The following is a 19,267-nucleotide window of genomic DNA, read 5'->3' as shown; positions in this document are numbered from 1 at the left end:
GTTTCCACTCTATTTTAAGAGCACAGTGATTATTCCGTGCTCCCCTGCATCCCCACATCACATGTATTGGATTGTGAGGGATGCTACGGTGGCCTCTAAGTGCCGCATTTATTTTGCAATCTTTTTTCGTTATAAGGGATTGCTGCAAGATTACCCTCAATATTTGATTCTGCGCTATAACCTAAAAGGATTTTGATAATAGCAGGCTGAGGATATACACGAGCTCAACAAAATATTGCTTTTGTGTGCCGAAAGACCTAAAATCTAATGTCCACAAACTATATTTCAGCACCTTGTCACTTCTGTTCTATGTACATTATTTGCTACTGAGCCACCGCGAATCACTGCTGTCATCTTCCACCTTCAATGTGAAGCATTTTCTATTGAGAAACATATATGTACTCCCTTTCGTGTTAGCCCAATAGTGGAGCTGTCTACAGTAAATCTGACAATGAATCATCATATATTTAGACTTCATCCTTATGTTCTTGTATGTCTGCCTTCCCTACCCGTCCATATGTGAGTCATACATATTTATATTAATAATCCATGTATAGATTTTTATATGTGCATAATTTCTATAAGTGAGAAGGACACGTATACTTTTCTGTTATTGTTTTAAGTGGGTTGTAGTGCATGCTAAGGAAGATTAGAATATCGGTGTATGTTTAAAACACTGCATATGTATTCATTAATGTTCACATTCGGTGCTTTCACTAAGACATCACCAAAATATATATATTTATACCTGAAACCTACAAGGCATGGGTGAGGTCTGAGGCATGCAGTCGATGAAGGCAGTATGTAGATAAGATAGGCTGAATAAGCCGTTAACAAAGAACTTTAGTAATAGAAAGTGGCCCCTAGATTAACAAGCATTTACAATGCAATGGTTTCGCCTTTGGAAAAGTTAGAGCTATTGGCATTGCTCATGACATTTCTTTTTTTGTTTTTACTTATAAATAAATGGCATTGTTATTTACATTGCCAACAGCTCTGAGAGAGAAACATTGAACATAGGGGGGGGGGGGAATTTTGTGGGGATCACACTGGGGACAGAAGAAAAGAGCTGATAAACCTATGCACTCTCACGGAGTGAGAGACAAAATCCGAGACAATCCGAGACAAAAAAAGTCATTGAATAAGAAGCAAATAAATGAGATTGACAATAAACACAACCAATGGTAAGCAATGGACAGGTTGTAGGCACACAGTAGGCATTTTGCAATCAGACAAGTTAAACTACGTGGGCTGGACCACAAAAAGTAATGTGTTCACGCTGCGTCAAAATGTCAGGAAGTTAAGAAACAAGCATGGCCAGTACAAATAAGTATGACCTTAATGGGCTGCACTATCAAAGACACACTCATCACTCTGAACTCACACTAGCACTGTTCATCCTCTGCACTTGCACAGGGAAACCACTTCTCCTCCCCTGGCTTTCACAAACACCTCTCCTGTTGCACTCACATAGGCACACATCCTGTATCAGCACTTACACATGAAACCCCCCTGCCTCTGCACTCACAGATAGGCCCACCTGTCCTCCTACACCCACAGGCCCACCCCCTTCTCCTGCATCCACACAGGGCCACCCCCTTCTCCTGCATCCACACAGGCCCACCCCTTCTCCTGTAGAACACCACTCACCCCGCACTGGCACAGAAATCCCTGCACTCGGAGCAACACCCCTCGCGCCGCACGCATTCAGGTACATTGGCACAGACGCACCTCCCACCTCCGCACCTTAATAAAAACACTCCCTGCTGACTTTGGCAGTTTTAGAGCTATCACCTAGAGGTGTATAGACTCCGGATGCTGTGCCACCCGGTCCCTTGGGAAATGGCTGTTTTTGAAACCTCAAAATCAAACATAATTACGTTAAAGACCAGTGATCGGGATTTCGGAAGATATATTACCATAAAGAACATGACCCCAACATAAAATCTCTAAGAAGGGCTCAAATATATATTAATCGACCACTCATTCCAATAATAAGTGTAACCAAAACACGAAAAGGTTTAAACAGTGTAGAATGTATTGTGTTTTATTTCTCCAGCCTGCTACATATTTACCCTAACATTCTGTTCACTATTAAGATGGGCAAATAGTGGGCCACTGTAAATTATACATTTTAATGTGTCGGCAGCACAGCACTACATATGAGAAAAGTGATTACCACACAATATACAGCATATGCACACTCCATGAAGCAGCATAACATGCATGTAGTACTCCATAGATGTGTTAGCTTCATGAACAGTCACGCTGGTGATTGTTTTCCCAGTCTGGAAGGATGAGAGGCTAACATCACCAGCCAGGTTTGCACCATGTGACACACAATCTTAGACCACTTAGGACAACGGAAGCAAAAGAACAAACAATGGACGGAATGCTGAACAATGCAAACATTCACCCCCAGTCACAAGGATGTGGTAACTATGCAGCTGTCTTCTTTAAGGTGTAGGTAAAACCTCGAGAAAAAATGCAGTTATTATGGTGGTTAAAAGTTGAAAGTGCCTTGCTGTTGCCTGGCAACGAGATCCACCCACTAATCACGGGCCTCCGCAGTGCTCTGTCAGGTGTGCTGCTGAATTTGCACAGGTGGGCCAAACATCCAGTATTGACTCCCAAAATAAGACTTCACAATCTGTACAGCTTCGATTGGGAGCCGTGGGATTTGAGGGGAGACTCGCAATAAGCCACACACCTTGTTTCGATATGGAATATGACTGATGCGTGCTCAATGTGACCTGTGTCCAGCCATTCCTTGCCACTATCTGGAGCAAGCTTCCAGTGCCTTCAGCAGACTCCCTGCCACCTCGCAGAGAGCGGACCTTCAGTTCTGAGAGACAGCTCCCTCAAGGCAGGCAACAACACAGACAGCGGGTGGGGGTAGGCAGGCAGCAACACAGACAGCGGGTGGGGGTAGGCAGACAACAACACAGACAGCGGGTGGGGGTAGGCAGGCAGCAACACAGACAGCGGGTGGGGGTAGGCAGGCAGCAACACAGACAGCGGGTGGGGGTAGGCAGGCAACAACACAGACAGCGGGTGGGGGTAGGCAGGCAGCAACACAGACAGCGGGTGGGGGTAGGCAGGCAACAACACAGACAGCGGGTGGGGGTAGGCAGGCAACAACACAGACAGCGGGTGCGGGTAGGCTGGCAACAACACAGACAGCGGGTGGGGGTAGGCAGGCAGCAACACAGACAGCAGGTGGAGGTAGGCAGGCAGCAACACAGACAGCGGGTGGGGGTAGGCAGGCAACAACACAGACAGCGGGTGGGGGTAGGCAGGCAAAAACACAGACAGCGGGTGGGGGTAGGCAGGCAACAACACAGACAGCGGGTGGGGGTAGGCAGGCAACAACACAGACAGCGGGTGGGGGTAGGCAGGCAGCAACAGAGACAGCGGGTGGGGGTAGGCAGGCAACAACAAGGACAGCGGGTGGGGGTAGGCAGGCAGCAACACAGACAGCGGGTGGGGGTAGGCAGAAAACAACACGGACGAATTTTAAAAGCATATTTTCTTTTTTTTTTTGCAGTAATGTGAATGCAAGCAGCATTGAGAAAACAACTGGTGCTAAGGCCAAGTTGACAGAGGAGTTTTTACACTGTGCTCTACATGAATATATTTGCATTTTGTACCACTAAAAGTGAATGAGGTATAATTGATTTTGTGCATTTCATTGCGTCCGTTGTGCACTATGTTTTATCACCATCATGTAGTAAGCTGGTTGCAAACTAAGGGCAAAAAATGAGCATACAAAAACAGCTTCCTCTCAACAAGCATTAGATGGAAGATGGAAAACATGCACAAAAATAGTTTGCATTTTTAACCCATTTCATTCTGACCTCTAAATTAGGCCCCCTGCCTGAAAACAAAATGCAACAGGAACCTGTGCTTGAAAGCTCACAAAAATAAACGTAAGTCACCCAAGGCAAACATGTTTCAGTCTATCACCAATGATACCTCACTGAGACTGCTTTTCAACAAGCTTTTTGCCAAAACGAATAGAATATTATCATTCGAAAATGCCTGAAAAAATATTAACTTTGTTCAGTAGCTTTCACCTTTACGTTTCAAAACTGGACAAACTGTTTTTCACGTTGCACAACTAAGGTAGCTTGAAACCCTATTTTAAAAAGGAGCAATTAACTCGGATACGTGTATTTAAACCAATGTATATTTTTTCATGCAATTGGCGCACAGTTACTTGTTTTATTTTCCTTTCGGTGATTTTTATCATTTTTCATCGAACCCATAAAGAATGTAGAGAGAATAAAAGAGATCGTCCCAAACACACAAAAAAACAACATATAACATATGCATTCGTTGTGGCAAAATCAGATATGCACTGAAAAAAAATCTATCATGTGATGGAGAGATAAACCACAAAACAAATAATTCTACATATACAAAAAGCGAGTGGCAGTCCACTGCAGAAAGCAATGGCGAGCAATTACTTGCTGAAAATTCCTGCCCCGCTCCCTATTCAGGGACCAGCAGGAAACACTAAGTAGAATTCAGAGCAAATACATGATATACATAAAAGTATACAAACATAGATACATTCAACAATTAAACGCCCCGCTGTTACAGTGTATATCTATTCAAATTATTAGGGAAAATAAAGCCCTCCCCTTTGCCAGTGACAGGTGGAGTAACAACACTGTGGTGTTTAATAAACAGAATAGGGACCACTGAAGGGGCGGGGGTGGGTTTGTCTACGAATCAACCATCGCCCTACATCGCGGTTAAAGTACCAAGCTCTGGTGAACAAGTAAATGCAAGGAACTTGCTTATACAGGAGAAATTGGAAAATGTTACAGATCAACTCTTCAGAACCAAACCTGCGTACCTGTCTGTTCCCGACAGTGGGGGAGCAGCAGTGGGTGTCTGTGATTGTATTCTACAATAATACCCTGACCATGTCCTGTTTGATCGTGTCCAGCCAGGGAAGGATGCAACGATAACCAGCAACGTGATATCTGGCACTCGCTTGTCAGATCAAAACAGGTTTGTTACATTTCACTGTTGTTACTGCAAATTGCAGTGTGAAATAGACCGTTGTTTAAAACAAATTCTGGGATCTTTAAGGGATTTTTCGCGTTAGCACTGAACGTAGTTAGATGCGCAGCTGTTCTGCAAGCGACGTTTTTTTCCCCTTACTGAGGAGAAACAAGGAACAAGCACTGTGTGCAGTGAGTACCGGCACGTGTATTTCCTTTACACGCTGTGACTACTGTCAGCGCTGCACCTTTTCCCTTCGAGTTCACCTTTGCTCGACATCAAAGTGCCGGGGCCGGCTGTGAAACGAAACACCCACGGGAAAGTCACCGGGTGAAAGAAAATGAAAGCTGCTGTCATCGGCGCGGCGCGCAAAGTGCAGGCTCGGATCTCCCAGGCAGGTGAGGCCGAGGCATGGGCAGCTCGTTTTAACCCGGCTCTTTTCCATTCTCCCTAGTTTTCCAAGGACAGGTACATCATGGATGGAGGGACCCCGGAGAAGCTGAGGAAGGAGCTGGAGGAGGAGCTGAAGCTGAGCAGCGACGACCTGCGGAGCCACGCAACACCCGAGCAACACAGCACTCACCGTGGGCGGAGGCGCGGGGCTGCAGCTGTCCTACTCGGCAACACCTGCCCGGCAACGTCCTCCGCTTCTTCCGGGGCTCCCTCCAGGCAGGCCACGGGAGCCCCGCGTGGGCCGCCATACTTCTTGTGGGCCGCCGTCTTCCTTCTTCCCCTGGGCGGCGGGGGGGCGGGCACTTCCGGCCGGCCGTGCTAGGATTGGCCGGCCGGCCGGCTGAAGAAACCTCAGAGAAACCTCGGAGAGGACGAGGGGGGCGGGCGGGAGAGGACGAGGGGGGCGGGAGAGGACGAGGGGGGCGGGAAAGGACACGGACGTCGGGAGGGAGGCGGGAAACGTGGGGACGGCGGGAGGAGGGACACAAGGCAGGACAGCAGCAAGCACGGCCCGGCCGGACCAGACTCGGGGGCGTTCCCGGCGTCGCGTGACGTCGGCAAAAGCCAAAGAATCTCGGGAATGCCCCCGTGTCTGGTCCGGCATTGATGGACAGGCCCCTCGTCCAATGGCTAGGCTCCATTTATGGAGCTAGCCAATGGGACGGGGGGCGTGTTCCATAGTGCCTTACTGTACTCAATAGATTTCTCTGGAGGAGGAGCCTAACGGCTCCTTTCTCCAGCGAAACCTAAAAAGGGTGTTTTCAGGGTTTCTGAACGTAATCAACCACAACCCCTTTGACATCACTTATTTAATTTTTCACTAAAGTCCCTTGGTGGGCAGAATATTCGTGCAAGACAGCAGGCATTTGATAGCATTTCAATATTTTTATTCAGACACATCTTTCATTTCCCTCATTTATACCTACATACGGGACTGCTTTTTTCTCCATGCCTTTGCCCTTATGTTACGTTATGTTATTGTTATATTTATTTAGACAGAACTCTTAATCAGCAGATTATTTGGATGAAAAGCATGATAAGAATCACAAACCTTGAAAAAAGGTGGAAGAAACAGAAGAAAAGTACGGAGGAAAAGAAAAAGCCCTGTGTAGCGCAGGCCAAAGGGATACAGTTACTAACCAAAAAGCTAGGGTTTCAGACCTTTAAGAATCTAAGTATATTTGGTTAATGAACGTGAATTCTAAGTCTGGGTGCTTAGTACAGAGAAGGCTCAGTCGCCAAAGGTTGGCATTCTAGTCTTTTGGCCATCCAGTAGGAAAAGTTTGGTGCAGGAAAAAGTACACTAAGGATTGTACCAGCTGAATTACCCATATGTCACTCTTTTTTAGTTCTCTTTAATTATTCTACTTCTACCAAAGAGCAGCCATGGTCAGTTCATAAGCTGAAAGTCCATGACTGTTAAAATTCACAATAAGACAAAATGCTCTTTCTCCTATAGGAATGGAGACAAAGTATCAATTAACAGCGCAATCCCTCTGTGATCCAAAATAATTGATAAATTGAATGAATCATGATTGCTCTAGAAAGGGGGTATTGCCGTTAATAAAACCCGCTAGTAATGCTTTAAGCAACAAGACCTCAAACGAGCAGCTCTCTTTGAGATGATTGCTGGCTAGGCGCAGATGGTTCATCTGCATAGAAAGCTTCCTGATTGTTATTAATCCCCCTCCTACTCTTGACTTGTAGTGTCTGCTGAATTTTAAGTGGCATTAGGGAATCCAGAAGCAGCACCCTCGAAGGGCAGCTCTATTTGCAGTTCACTTTGTTTACAATTTGCATTGGCTGAACATTCATCCAATTTAACTTTGCTCGTGGGTACGAGATTAATGCATATAAAAGGCGCACGCTCAGCTCAGGGAGGTGTTTAACTTTGCTTGGTTATAGCACTTTGTTCCATTGTTGAGCTCGGTGCTATCATTAAAACGTTAAACGCGGCAACTAAAGCCATAGTCTGCTTTATAGAGGCTCTTAAATTGTGCTTAACACTATGGCAATATGAAGGCATAAAAATGAAATGAGATTAAGTTCAGATTCCTTGTGCGCTCACCGAGCATGTTAAGAAAACAGAACTAAGTAAAGATCCAACAAGTATGCACTTGTGCCTGGTGTTTGCTTGGTTTATGCTTGTATTTGTAATCGAAATTTCCTCCTTTATTTCATAACAGGAAGGAGATTTTGTCACTCATGTTATTGTTGTTATTATTATTATTATTATTATTATTATTATTATTATTATTATTATTATTATTATCATCATCATCATTAATGGAATAGTAATAATCATAATTTTTGTGTGTTGCTGTGCTATTTCTTCTGTTTCCAAGCATTATAAATAGTTCCTATCACTGAAAGAATGGAAAATTGACCTTGTTAAGAATTCAGACTCCTGACCCGCAGGTCACAGCCGAGGTCAGTGGCCAACATTCATCTCATAAATCAATCCTGCTGGAATTCTTTTTTACTTCAACAACAACACAAGTAGGATAAAGGATCACTTCGAAACAATTTATCTTAACGTTATTTATTATGTGTTCCAGAACGTAGCATGCACTCCTTTTATTCAAGCTGGACCTAAGTTTTAGATTACAGGATATAGCATCTTACATATGGTTTTTGATTTTACTCAAGACAATAAACCTTTGACTTCTTCTACAAGAAATTCTCACATATCAGCATTAGAGCTAGAACGAGTGAGCTTGTTGTACACCGTCTTAGCCACAGAGAGGTTCCATTAGACCCAGCCATTTAATTGTAGGGTAAGAATGACTTTTAGACCATATTTGTTTTCCTCTGCAACACAGCCCTTCATCCAAATGACCATAGGCGCTCATCACACAATACCCACTCTGAAGCCAACCTTAAGAACACTTAACAGGCACCCCTACAGTAGGATAGTACCTAGATTATAAGGACCGGTGGCAGGCTGGACCCCCCTTATGACGCATGCCACCAATTGGGTGAGTGAGGGCTTTTCGTCCTAAACAGAACATATATGTTTTCTATAGCTGAAGAGAACTTCTACTCTTTAGCATCGAGTACTTTTTATAATTTAGATAAATTGAAGGGTATTCTCCCTCTTCCTCTTTCCTCAATTGGGATATGAAGTCGGCCGCATTACTCATGACACTGCATTGTCAGTGCCAGAGTGTATGCATATGTAATTTGCAGTTGCTTCTACTGTAATGTCCTATTACGTATGGTAATCTTCATTACTCCGGGTCCTGTAGTCCTCGACACCTTCATCACAAAAGAGATTTACATATCTCCGACAGAAAAAAGAAAGAAGGAATGCTGGACCTACCCCCACCATCCCCCCCCTCCCGCCGGGAGTACAAAAGGGTACATGTCCCAGCATTCCCTCTGAAATACCAAGCCCAAGATGAAGGCCGGCACAAAGGGAGGGAGGGAGGGAGGGAAGTCATGAAGGTGTCGAGGACTACGGGACCCGGAGTAATGAAGATTACCATACGTAATAGGACATTACCCCCAGGTCCTCCGTCCTCGACACCTTCATCACAAAAGAGACATACCAAAGCAGCAACCCGGCATTCATCCACAAGAAAAAATCACAACAAACCACCAGGACAGTATAGAAAACCCAGAGATTTATTGTATAACACAGAAATCAAGGGCGAACACAACCCAACACCCCCAAAGCAAAACCGCCCTCCTCAACCAGCAACTTGGGAAGGCGATAATGCCGGATGAAAGTATTGGGAGAAGCCCAAGTGGCCGCCCTACAAATCTCAGAGAGAGGAAATCCCCGGACCTCAGTTCAAGACGCTGCCATCCCTCTGGTAGAACGACCCTGGACACCCACCGGAGATGGGGAACCAGAAAGAGAGTAGGCCAAAGAAATGACCTGTTTCAGCCAGCGACCAATTGAGACAGAGGAAGCCTTACGCCCACTGGAAGCAGCCCTAAAAGAGACAAAAAGAGAATCAGAAACAAGAAAGTCAGAAGTGCGCTCCAGATACACACGCAGAGCCCTGCACACATCCAGCAAGGACCAACAAGGACCCCCCCGGGGAATCAAAACCAGGACCCAAAGCAGGCAAGACCAACTCCAGGGACCGGTGAAACTGAGAAGCGACCTTAGGAACGAAGGAAGAATCAAGGCGAAGAACCACCCCACCCTTCGAAAAGGAGAAGAAGGGCTAACGCGCCGTCAAGGCCCCCAACTCACCAAGGCGCCGAGCAGAGGTGATGGCCACCAGAAACACAGCCTTCAAGGTGACAAACTTCAAAGCCACGTCCGACAAGGGCTCAAATGGAGGATCAAGCAAAAGCCGAAGGACCAAAGGCAAATCCCACAAAGGAAAATAAGGCCTGGGCACAGGACGAAAAAGAGAAAAACCATGCAGAAGACAGGAAACCAAGTCCTCATCATCCGACAGGGTACCCCATGGGTAACCGAACGCCCTCACAGCCGCCCACTGCGCACTCAAAGTGGACACAGCCCAACCCTTCTCGAAACCCTCCCACAAAAACTGAAGCACAGCCTGTAAGGGACACAACAAAGGGGAAAGGCCCAGCCCCGCACACCAACGAGAGAAATTACCCCAATGACGATCATAAGACCGGAGGGTAGAAGGCCTACGGGGACCCTGAAGAGCCACAGCTAAATGCTCTGGGAAGCCATGACGCCGCCACCCCTGCCTCTCAACCTCCACATCAACATCCGCAACCAGAGAAGAGACAGGGACGGGGACGAACGCAGGGAAGATGTGGACAGAGGGAGAAACCAAGGGCCCCGGACCGCCAACAGACGAACCGTCGGAAACCAAGACCTCTGAGGCCAAAATGGCAGGACCACAATCACATCCAGAGACACAGGCGGGACAGAAACCGAGGGATCAGAGCCAGGGGAGGAAAGGCATAAAGCAGGCGAGACGGCCAAGGAACTGACAGGGCATCCACGCCCCAACAACGCTCCTGCTGGAACCGGGAGCAGAAGCGAGGCAGCTGCGCATTCTGCCAGGAGGCAAAGAGGTCCAGAAAGGGACGCCCAAACCTCACGCACACAAGCTGAAACGCAACCCGGGTGAGAGACAACTCCAACAGCCCCGGAAAGCAACGACTCAGGGCATCCGCCACAAAGTTGTCTACACCCCGAATGTGAACCCCCGTCAGAGACAGAAGATGACCCTCCGCCCAACAGAACAGGGGAACCACCACAGCGTTCAGAGAGGCCGAACGGACCCCCCTTGATGGTTGAGATACGCCACAGTCACGTTATTGTCGGAACGGACCAGAACGTTCCGACCTAGGAGCAGGAAAAGAAACCCCATCATAGCCCGACAAACCGCCGTCAGCTCCCTCCAGTTGGAGGAACGGCGATACTCCAGGATGGACCAACGACCCTGAAGGGAGCAAGACCCCAAGGTCGCCCCCCATCCCAGGGAGCTTGCATCCGTAGTCAAGACCAGAGATGGGGAAGGCTGCAGAGGGAGACCCCGTGACAGATGCAACCGAGTCGACCACCAAAGAAAAGTCGGGAGGACCACAGGAGAAACAGGGAGAAGGAACTCCAAATTCCCAGACAACGGATTCCAGTGGGACAGAAGATAAACCCAAAGGGGGCGCAGGTGGAACCGAGCCCAAGCCACCATAAAGACCGTCGCTGCCATCAGACCCATAAGACACAACCAGAGGCGCACAGGGAAACAACCCCCAGCCCGAAACAGCCGAGCCAGGGACACAAGGGTCAGGATACACGGGACAGGCAGGAACACACGGTTGAGGTCCGTACGAAACTGGGCCCCAATGAACACCAAGTCCTGAGACGGGGACAACTGACATTTCGGTAATTGATCAGAAACCCGTGCTGACACAACGCAGAGCAAACCACCTCCCTGGCTGCCAACAACAGGACCAGGGATGGAGCATGGATTAACCAATCGTCCAGGTAGGGATACACCATCACCCCCTGGAGATGAAGCCAAGCGACCAAAGGAGCCACCACCTTTGTAAAAACCCTCGGGGCAGACCGCAGACCGAAGGGCAACACACGGAACTGAAAGTGATGCCCCCGAACACAAAACCGCAGAAAGCGACGGGACCGAGGATGCACCGGGACGTGGTAGTAGGCATTCTGCAAATCCAGGGTACACATGAAGTGACCCGGAAGCACCAAAGGAATCACCCGCTGCAGAGTTTCCATGTGAAAGGGAATCTTTAGAACCCAACAGTTCATAACTCTCAAATCCAGAACCAGGCGGTAACCCCCCGTAACCTTGGGCACAAGAAATATCAGGGAATAGAATCCGACCCCACCTCTGCCGGAGGGACCTCCTGAATGGCTCCCTTCAGAAGAAGAGACTCCACCCCTTGAGAGAGATGACCTCTTTTGGACCGGCAAGGAGGCCAGGGAGTCGGGCGGACACCGAATTCTGGAGGGGGAACAGAGAACTCCACCACATGACCCTTGCGCAGGACGTCCAACACCCAAGCGTCGGAACAGGACTGAACCCAGGCATCCAGGAAGAAGTGCAGCCGTCCTCCTACCAGCAACCCAGAAACCAAGCCAAAGAGTCAGGTACAAGGTTTAGCAGGAGGAGGGGACCTAGCCTTACGATCCCAGCCCCGACCAGAAGCAAACCTTCCCTGGCCCTTCCGAAACAACCTACGAGAGGAAGGGCAGAAGAAAGGCTTAGGCTTAAAGGGAGCAAGAGCAGCAGGAGAAGCTTTAAAAGAAGAAGAGTGCTTCTTTTCCTTAAACAGTTTGTGCAACTTGTCTTCCAACTCCCCCCCCAAACAGCATAGAACCCTGGAAGGGCAAATGCAAAGCACAAGCCTTCTGCGCAGAGTCCGTCTTCCAGTCTTTCAGCACAAGACTGCGATGAGCCGCCACACAAGCACCGCCAGAGAGGGCAGCCGCCCGCACAACGTCAAAAGAGACGTCAGAAAGGAGCTCCACCTGACGCTCAATCTGCCCATGAAGAGCAGAACAGTCCGTGCCATCATCCATCGACTGATAGAGGGACTTAATGTCAGATAGCAGCGACTGCGACACATAAGTACCATATACATCAGCCCTTAAGGCTAGATAGGAGCCAGCCTTCAAGGCTAGATGGGAGCCAGAATACACCTTCCTGAGAGCCCCGTCGGCCTTCTTGTCCACCGGATCCTTCAGCACAGCGTCCTCCGACAAGGAAGTGCGACCCACCAAACTCGCCACAAAGGAGTCAATGGGGATCGAATCCGGGAGCTCCGTAGCCATATCCTTCAGGGGGTAAAGGTGGGAGATAAACCGTGGAACCAGAATACGATCCAGATCAGCTCACTCACGCTTCAGAACATCCTTAATAAAAGGATGCACCGGGACATCCACCGTGGCAGAACTCTGAAATTGCCACAGTAAAGAACCACCAGATGTACTGGGAGTCGCCACATCCGTGAAAGCCATGTTCTCCTTGACATGCTGCAAAATCTCAGGAAGAGCGTCCTTGTCAATATACTTCCCTCTGAGGTCAGAGTCACCGGCCACCGCAGACTCATCACCAGAGGAATCAGAAGATACAGGAGCAGAAACTGCCCCCTTGCTGCGAGCCTTGCCAGCACCCATCTCAGTGATGGTCTCCCGAATCAAGCGCTTCAAGCACGCATCGTCACCCCCACCATGGTGCCCGGACCTGGCAGGAGAAGGAGAACAAGAGGAACTGGATGAAGAGGAAGAGGACCTCTCCCTATGGCGCCTCTTCTTTGAACATTTGCCCATCTTCACAAAGGCACAAAAACACCCACAGCACGAAAAAAGAAGCAAATAGCAGCAATAAACAGCAAAAACCGCTATGCAGTTTTAAACTGTGAAAAAAAACGCCGGGACAGCAGCGCCTGACTGCCTCCAGGGCAGAAGTCAGGCAGCGTAAACCAGAAGGCATCATCAGCCAGCAGCCAATCCGGAACCGCACAGGAGACCACGCCCCCCAGTAAGCCCGGCAGACCAAGAGGGGCGGCCATCGGGCGAGCGCCAAGCCCACGCGCTGCAGACAACCACGCGCAGCCAAAGAAGCACAAAAGAACAGCCCCCGCCACTCCCCCCAAGCCCGGCAGGGGGGAAGAAGCCAAAGATCCACGAAGAATCCAAAAACGTAAGTCCAGCGCAGGAGCGTCTTCTAGCCCCTCGCGCTCCAATCCTTCCTGTCAGAATGACAGAAAGAAAGAACAGAGGGAATGCTGGGACATGTACCCTTTTGTACTCCTGGAGGGAGGGGGGGTGGGGGTAGGTCCAGCATTCCTTCTTTCTTTTTTCTGTCGGAGATATGTAAATCTCTTTTGTGATGAAGGTGTCGAGGACAGAGGGACCTAGGGGTAATGCTCGTGTCCTTAGCTTGGTAACAGACAGCTAGAGCTGTCCTTAGCAAAATACTAACTATGCAGGGTATAATATTATATGACGAGCTCAGCAGATGTTCCTCAATCCACAATGATAATGTAACCAGCCGCAAGTACTTTGGCGAGGAGATTTAAATCTGTGGTCTTGGTCACTCTAATATTGTGTGAAGACCATCCACGTTGGACGTTGAAGTAGGCTGGAGTGTTTGTCGTTTGAGATGCACAAGGGAAAACAGCAAGGTTGCTTCTACTTTTCCACCTCCAGGGATCTTCCATCCCCAGGGAATAGAATTTTTAGAACACTCAAAAATCACTGATGAAATTTAATCAAAATAATATGAGGGCTTTTTTTTCCATAACAATGCTTTCCTTTAGGAGAGGAGGGATTTACACAAACTCAATGCTCCACGTCATAGCTTGGGGCAGTACTTCCATGGAGTCAGAATCAGTAGGAGGTAAGTTACTGGGTGGACGGGCAATAACCATCCGCTCTACACATCCAGTCTGTTGTGGAGATTGTAGAACTGTAGCTGAAAGCCAAGTTAGAGGCAGCAGTAGAAGTGAGGCTAGATTCAATGCCTGACCAGAGGCATCAACCTGCACAGAGTGCTCTCTGTCATTTTCTTAATTGCCACTGACAAAAGACTAGCCTCCTACAGAAGAAGTCGTGGGCGGGGCCGAGAAACCGGGAAATGTTGACTAGTTACAGCAACATGTGACATTAAGAGGAGGTGGAAGGGTGACAGGCAGTGATTTCATATGGCATTCGTGAGAACTCTTTTTTATCAACTAAAAGTGCTTCCTTTAACCCTGGCTGGGCCATGGAGAGAGGAGATGGGCGCACTGAAACTTCAACAACTGTTGCTTGTGCACAAACACTAGTTGCCTTTAAAAAGTTATTATAAGCGAATGGTGAGACCATTTTCTAATTACAGGTGTGTTGTTCTAGAATCAGAAAGTGCCTTTAATAACAAAATAATTCTCGCATATTTATAGGAAAAAGATTCTCACTTTTTATAATGCCATAGGACAACTGCATTTTGATATATGTAATTTTTGCTACTTTGTTATTAAACTAAATATGAGCTAGTAGTTTTCTGAATGTTTTATGTCTCTTCAGCTGTTTTTTACTCTTACTAACGTGGGAACTGCTGCAATCTATTGTTTCAATAATGGTAGAATATTTTTAGAACAAGATTACTAAACAAAAAGTGCCTATGTATATGACATTCTCCCCACAAAAAGGGCGTTTTTGAGCTTTGGGGAGAAACTGTAAAGGCAGATCGATATTACAATAACTGGAGAAACTAGACTTTGATAATTAGCTTTCACTGTATTTTTCCTGCCGGCAGAACCTTTTGTATCTGCAGAATCCCTAGTAAAGAGCAATTATTCCAAAGCATTAACGTAGATCACAGGCTCTGTAAGTGCTGAAAATGACAACTTTATTTTGTTGTCTCCATAGGAATAATTGTATTTCTGTATGGATTTTTCACCACTATCATAAAGAGTGCTCAATCAATATTCTATTAAAACATACACCTATAAGTTATCTAGAAAAAAACAGTGAAAGTAAGAAAAAAATGTTTCCCGAAAATGGTTTCTAATACACCAACTAGATTAATTGAGAAATAGTAAATTCATTCTCTACATCCTATATTACACGATTGCGTACTTTAGAGGTCATTTTGTGTTTTTTGAATGCAGATGATAAAAATTGTGTTGGAAATGTCTGTGACTTACAGCCATATAAATGTGCTTCCAACATCAATGTGGGGATTTACGACTTTCTCTGTGACTTCAGGCGGTGCAGCTCCTGACTTCTAGACCTATGTTTAGTATGGGCACAAAATATATGTACTATTGTCTACTATTGATGGGTCCCACTTTTTATCTACGTCAGTTGAGTTTTATTATTTACGTATTTATTTATTTATAGGTTTTATGAAGTGCCATGTTGCTGCCTTCGTCCACGGTGGTTTTGTTAACCGCACCTATTTTCGTTGGTAGGGGTAAGTGCCTTAGAGCCCCGTCCTAGAGTGCACGAGGGAACATGTTTCTAATCATACGAGCAGCATCATGGGAGAACATTATGATCATTCATTAGCATTCTACATTTCAAAGATTCAATTTACTCTGGTAAGGTATTGGAAATAAATTCTTCCTTCCTTTGACAGGGAGCACAAATCCATAAGTTTAATTAATATTCAATTGATTATTCTTAATTGCTGAATACTTTTCAGGCACTTAGTTTCAATGATGTAAAATTAAATAACTCCTAGTTTTAATGATGTCTAATCACTTAACAATAGCGGCTAAGCCTACTTCACAGCAGGGAGCAACAGAGTTTTCTCCCTTTTCTTAGGAAATTAGAGGTAGGTATGTTTTTGACTGCTGGAAGTTATTCGTGGCTGGGACAGAAATCGATTTTCTTTGGATGTTTCTTTCAATGTCTACAATTTTGATAATGTGAAAATTAGTATATGCTGAAAGCTAGTGTGACATTCGACCCCCAAAAAATTAGAGGATGAATTCTGAGTGTGTCTCTCCGAGAGAATTGTACATTGCCACAGTTTGGCCTTGAAGGCGTGTGGAAAAGCATCCTTGTCAGTGCCATCAAGGTCAAAAGGGAACTGATGTTTTCATAACTGTCAGAGGGTCGGCTATAAAAACGGCCAGCTATTACTTTCAGCGTGGCCAGTAGGTGAGACAGGATATCAGCATCTTGCACAAAACGTATTGTACACAATTTTGTTTTATTATGCATGGAGTAAAGGAGGCCCATTTTGTGAAAGATTTCAAGCCTCTGGTCTGCTCTGTTGTTCCTTGGAGATGTGGGTTTATCCACCTGTTATTTATTTAGTCAGCAATTGTTTTCAAGTGGTGTGTGCGGTTATTCAAGTATTTGCTAATAAATATGCCGAGTAATCATATATGCTATTTTTCAAGTAGGACCTTTGAGACTGTATCACAAAAAGTGCCCTTGGTGTAATTTCTGTAATGTTCTCTAAGAATAAACTGCCAAAGCTGGAATCAGATCTTGCTGAGCAAATTAAGCCCAGACGAACAGGGAGCTTTCTCCCTACCCATGACTTCAACTGAATGATTTCCCTTCCAGGAACCATGTGTCACATTTCAAGATGGCTACCATATGCTCCCATTCATGCGCATACACGGGTAGATGTTTTTAGGTGTTTCTACCATATGCGTAACACTTAAAAATAAGATAGCATTCTTACAAGACATGGTAGTGTTATTTTCTCTTTTTTCCTAAAAAATGCTACTTTCATCTAACAAAAATGGAATCTCCCTACTTTAGTGTTTTTTTCTTCTAGTTCTTTTTTCAGCAAACACCATTGAATGTATATTGCGTGCAGTGCATCTACAAAAGACAGGACCTGATTTTCAGTTTGTCAGACAAGGTGCACTGTCACAAAACTGGCAGAGTACCCTGTCCACCACATTGACCCTCTGCCCTCTCTATTGTGAACCTGGCAGGGAGTCATGTTTCTGGCCCAATTCCCACTCTGGCTCTGCCATTGGAAACCTTACACCAGTTGCCCGACTGAGTTGGGGCTATCGGTGTAGATGCTTTGCACCATTCACCCTATTTAGAGAAATGTATTTTAGTTCAGTTCTTAAAAAGCAAAAACTCCTTTTCGTGAACTTTATAACCAATTTCTATTACTTTGTCCCATAAAGAGACATTCCACAGGTAGGAGAAGGGATCTCGTCTATGCGCAGGTTACCAAATTTACAAACTTTTTGAGTGTCAGACTGGGTTCAACATGAATGTATTTACAAACACAAATTTTAAAAAGTTCAGAGAAAATCCATGAAGAGGGAGGACGCCGTGCAGATCAGCTACCACAAACAATTGGCAGTAGATTGATAATACTCCAAAATAGTGGTCCCTGATTTCATATTTAACAAAAGAAAAAGAGGATATCAACTCATCAGCAGACCATTACTTAATAAATGAGAGAAGAACGGCAAGTGGTAGCTCCCAGAGGCTTCCCCCCAAACTTCCTATGACACCATAAGGAAAGATCGTATACAGAAGAGTAAACAACGAACATCTTCTGCCTATACAACTGAAGACTACTTGCTCCTAAGACTAGGAAGTGTGTGCCAGGAAGGAAATAGAAACCTGGATATCATTGTAACGAACAAGTCCTGGAGAAGGTGCAAGATTGTCTTTGGCACCGAAACGCCGCGTCGACAGTTTGTTTGTTCTCAGTTTTAATATAAAAAACACTAGAGTGAGATTTTTTGAACTATGCTGATTAGCAAAGTTTAGATATTCAAGTTTTTAAAGTAAGTCAAATAATATTTGTAATTGATTTGTGTACAAGATGTATAATGTAAATGAGACACTGTATAGTTGTTGTTTTTTTAAATATTATTAATAAATGAATGAGAACTTTTTAAAATTTGTGTTTGTAAATACATTCAAGTTGAACCCAGTCTGACACTCAAAAAGTTTGTAAATGTGTAAATGTGGAATGTCTCTTTATGGGACAAAGTAATAGAAATTAGTTGTAAAGTTCAGGAAAAGGAGTTTTTGCTTTTTTTAGTTCAGTTCAGAACTGCCACGGAAACCCTAGTAGTCCCAAACTGAAAAAACATCCCAGGATGTGAGTGTCATTTATTTTTAGTTTTTCCCTTTCGGTGTTTGTTTTTGGGCAAAAGAATATGTTTGCTGAGTAGCCAAAAAAACATGGTGGTCAATCAGCAATCTTTCAGAGCCTTCAGAGGGGCCACTGAGACAGTGGCTCCGCTGAAGGTACAAGATCCCCACATGGCCGGTGGAGATGTCAGAATATGGTGAGAATTAGTAGTGACTTTGCCACCCCGAAGGACATTAAGCAGCCATCAATACTTAAAACCAGATCCACAGTCTTTTGATTTAGTAGTTATTTTCTGCATGCTCCTATCACCTACTAGCGATTCAACTTTTCGTAGTTCCCTGATCCTTACAGACGCAATTTACCAGCAGTACCTCTCCTTCTCTCAATTTGCCTAATTATACATTATCAGTAATATTATATTGAACAATATACAATCTGTTCATATTTCTTTTATCACCAAGTTCTGACTGGCTTATGAATATGCTATGTTTACTCTTGTATTACTCGACAATGTAATTTGTACAACTCCCAGACACATCATAGGTACAAAAACGGATCAAGTAAATAAGAAATAAAAATATCTCACAACACATTTGCCACTGATATCTTTCCTGTGGAAAACAATATTCTTTATGACTTAAATAATATATAACACTTTGCTGCAATAATGTGGGCATCAGATGCCTAACTTTCTTTTTTTCACCAGCACTACTGTAGTTGTTTTTCATAAAATATTGTTTCAGCACTGGTGTACTCTATGTGACATATTTGAATATTGCAAAAAAAAAATTCCACTAGCATGCATGCCA

At 45.4% G+C, this 19,267-nt stretch overlaps 1 protein-coding gene across 4 annotated transcripts in view; it reads right to left on the bottom strand.

Moving 5' to 3' along the window:
• COL11A1 (collagen type XI alpha 1 chain) overlaps positions 1-19,267 on the bottom strand; it is a 393,450-nt gene that overhangs the window by 36,343 nt on the left and 337,840 nt on the right. The gene's annotated exons all lie outside the window — the stretch shown is intronic.

The sequence above is a fragment of the Lissotriton vulgaris genome, chromosome 1_1 (assembly GCF_964263255.1).
Source record: "Lissotriton vulgaris chromosome 1_1, aLisVul1.2, whole genome shotgun sequence".
Taxonomy (NCBI): domain Eukaryota; kingdom Metazoa; phylum Chordata; class Amphibia; order Caudata; family Salamandridae; genus Lissotriton; species Lissotriton vulgaris.
The sequence above is the reverse complement of the archived record's forward strand: the minus strand, read 5'-3'. Positions and strand labels throughout refer to the sequence as shown.